Here is a 4,028-nt window from a genome sequence, read left to right as displayed (position 1 = left end):
ATATGGATTTTGATTTTTGTGCCGCGATCACACCCAATTAAAGTTAACAGAGCAACTTGAAATATCACTGTTGGACCAAATGTTTTATCAAGTGGACCAAAATAAGCATAAAGATGAGCTATCATAACACTGTGACATATGGTCTGCAATGGCAATAAATATAATAATAAATATATAATAATGCAATAAATTAGCTTTAACAGTCATACATTTTGACTTTTTTGTTGATATTATATGAAAACAGAAGCTCTTTCTTTAAGCCAGCAGGATTCATGATTTTAGAACTGTTACATTCATGACGCTATACTGTTACAACTGTACCGCAGTTTTTTATGGCTGCGTCACACAGACGCATAGACGAACACAGAGGGGAATGACGAGCTGATTTTGGGCTGAGCTCAACGTTGCGCTCCGCCCCACATTGAGCCCAGCTCCAATCTGCAAGCTGAAGCCAGGGGTACTTGCAAAGAGGGAGGAAGCAGACACCTTTCTACTGCAAGACCTGTCCAGACCACCCTGCACTGTGCCCCACTGACTGCTTTGAGACGTACCATACAGAGCTTGTGTACAAACACTGGTGAGATGTTGTTTGCTTATTATAGTAGGATATCTAGTATGCGTTCTGGTACATTACATTCATTTTAATATGCGCATGTTGAAAGGCATTTTCCCTGTTTCACACAATTTAATAATTACTATTGATCATAAAAAAGTTATTTATGCACGTTAAATTACACTGTTAATAACTATAAATGTAGACATTTTTGCAAAATGTTCCATTTTGTTTGAATTTCTTCTCTAAATATAGTTTTTTTTTATTCTTTTACAGAATGCTGCCCTCCATCTCAGGCATCCACCACTACCAGCCTAGGTCGTCTAGGAGCACTTTCAAATTGTGAAAAATCAGCCGCTCTTTCAATCCGTTCAAAGGATCAGTTTCAATCAGTTCAAATTATTAGTTCTTCCAATCAGTTATTGTTCATTTTTAGAAATCTATACAAAACTTGAACTGATATTTATTATTTGTTTGTTCAAATCTATACCAGTGTGGAGGTTTTGCTGTTCGTTTTTAGAAATCTATACAAAACTTACTCATATTGTTTGTTCAAATCTCTACCAGTGTAGAGGTTTTACTGTTCATTTTTAGAAATCTATACAAAACTTGAACTGGCTAGTAGCTGGCTAGCAAGTAGCTGGCTAGTAGTACACTAGTTTCCAAAAGATGTTCAGAGTTCTTTTTTGTTCTCTTCAACAGTTATTACATGTAGCTGTATACTCAAATGAAACATTGATCTAATCCAATGTGTTTTCAAAGGCAAAAAAGGAAATTAATCAGAGAGAACAGAGCGACGGAGCACCCACCGGCGCCTATGCCATTCATGATATGTTGTCAAATATTGAAGTTGTGGGAGGTTTACATAATTTAAGCTGTAGGCTATGTTTCATTCGTCCCCCATGCTGTTTCATTTGCATAGTGACAGATTAACTTAATAATGTTACAAAGATACTGCATCAATCCGTATGTTTCATTAGGCTACTAAGCTATTTGTTTTGCCTTACTCTTGATTAATTTAGGCTAGGCCTTTTTACTTACTGTAGGCTGCGCAAACCACAGGCCTTTATTTTCGGCAAGGCAGGCCTTTATTTAATAAGTCTTCTGTTGAAGAATTGTAAAGCCTGCGCTAACAGTAGCCCAATCCTCCTGCCCCCGCTACCACAGCTGTGTGAGCGCGTCCCTGGATAGTGTGACATGCTCACGCATTATGTCTCCTCCTTGCAAACTTGACCTATAGCGCAACCATAAACGTCTTCATAAAATAACAACTTGCCAGATATGCCTTCATAGCTTTGGGCTTGACTGGAAATGACTTTTCTACATTTGTTGCCTGCTGCATCCTTTCTGTTTTTATTGTATAGAAAATGTTTGAGTTCTTGAGTTAATGCATTAAACATTGTTTGCTGGTAACCCGCCACAAATAGCCTACAGATTCTTGCATGCGTACATTCTCTATTCTCTCCAAAATGTGCCCGTTCTATAGGCTGGCCAAGTGTGTATTTCTGCGGCATAAACCAGATGTATTTGTTTATTGTACAGAAAAATAAAAATAACCTGTCAAGCAGTCAATTGACTACATTGCAGTCAAGAAGTAGGGCAAATTAATTTACGAAACCAAAACGTGGGTCATAGTTGTCTAAGCCTCTATTGTGTAGCCTGTTAAAAACGTCGCTAGATAGTATTAAATCGCCAACAACATTGTTTTCTGCAGAAGCCTACCTAGGCCAGTGGTTCTCAAAGTGGGGGCCGCGAGGGGGTGCCAGGGGGGCCTCAGCAAGTTTGAAAGAAAAATAAAAGCAACAAATAAATACATTTGAAATTTTTTAAAATATACTTATTACTATTAGGGTTGTTATACAATGCCATTATAATAATGTGTTGCATATCTGAACATTATATTTTCCATGATAATGGGTGGAGATAACAGTAGAGTGATAACTCTCATATAGCAGAAAGCCCCAAATACAATTTTTACACACTGTATGCTCCATCGCGAAGTGTTTGTGGCTAAAACTAGATGTACCGCATAGCGGTACAAAATATGACCGCCGCTCAGTCCTGTACATCCGTTCCGCGAAAATAAATCACACTTCAATTTGTCTCCATATTTTACTCCATCCCCCACTCTTGAAACTTTTGTGTATGCTTGTTTGGCATGCCCGAGTGTGTGTGTGCGGCTGCACAGAGAGTAGCCTACTGGTGCTGAAAAGGTGAATAGATTGTAGAATAGCCAAAGAAGATGTAGCATTGTTATAAAACCTTTAACATCTCTAAACAATCACAAGTAGGGCAGTTCATCACAGTTCATCCATTTAAACTGGATTGATGAAAGGTCACTTACACCTGTAGGCTACATTGTATTTGGGAAAAGCAAAAGGTATCAGCATAATGTTATTTATTTATTTATTTATTTATAAACAAAAACATCTCTGTCAGTTCCGTGCCGTTTTCAACAGCTATCAAAAACAAAGGTCATTTTTGGATGGATGGATTTTTTGTGAATGTTTCTTCTTCTACATAAGATTTTAGTCATCTTTAGTTCATGTAATACTTTATTGTCAATGCACAAATTAAGTAACAGTAGTCTGAAACGTTATTGTTAATGCACAAATTAAGTAACAGTAGTCTGAAATGAAATGCTGTTTTACATCTAGTGGTGCAAATAACTGACATGTCCAAATGGGCCTTGATGAAATGCGTCGCTAGTCTGTTCATACACATTTTAACGGGCCAAAGTTGAAGAGCTGTTGTCCGTTATTGTTCGTGCAAATATAGGCTGATTCATGTTCCCTTGCATTGTGTAACTGAGGTCCATGGCTACTCTGGCTTTCACTAGACCAACCTCAATCTTTTAAGAAATCAAAAAATAAATAGCGGGCAGATCAGGCTGGGTTCACCAAGCCTAGTCCATAGGCACCCGATATTGTTCACGCTCTGGCTATTCTAAATACAAAAATGCATCAGGGAGTTATGACAACTGATCACACTAGATCCTAATAGAAAGCTGTTAGCTTCCCTAAGCTACAGGTAGGCTTATAAGGTAGGCCTATTTACAACATAAATTGTCAATAGGCTATGCTGGCGACACAAATAAAATCTCCTTTGGAAACCAATGGCTTACGCCTTACAGTATCAAGCGGACTTAAACTGCCATATCGTGGCGAAAAGTTGTAATAAAATTCACGCAGCTCCATGAGTCAAGGAAAGCGCGAATGAAGTAGCCACTTCTAAATGGGACCCACTACACAGTAGCTTAAAGTGTGTTGCTAAAGCAGCCATAATGAAATGAAGGTGTCATTGTTTGGATACTTCACACACACACACACGTGCTTTTTAACCCTTTAGGCGCCAGAGGTTTTTTTCCGAAACGATCAATTTTGACATCTTCATTTCAAAAGGCTATATCTTAAAAGTGATAAGAGATAGAGACTTTCTGTAAATTAGAGAAATATTAAGGATGACCCAAAGTTTA

The sequence above is a fragment of the Alosa sapidissima genome, chromosome 6 (assembly GCF_018492685.1).
Source record: "Alosa sapidissima isolate fAloSap1 chromosome 6, fAloSap1.pri, whole genome shotgun sequence".
Lineage (NCBI taxonomy): Eukaryota > Metazoa > Chordata > Actinopteri > Clupeiformes > Clupeidae > Alosa > Alosa sapidissima.
Note: the sequence above shows the minus strand (reverse complement) of the source record.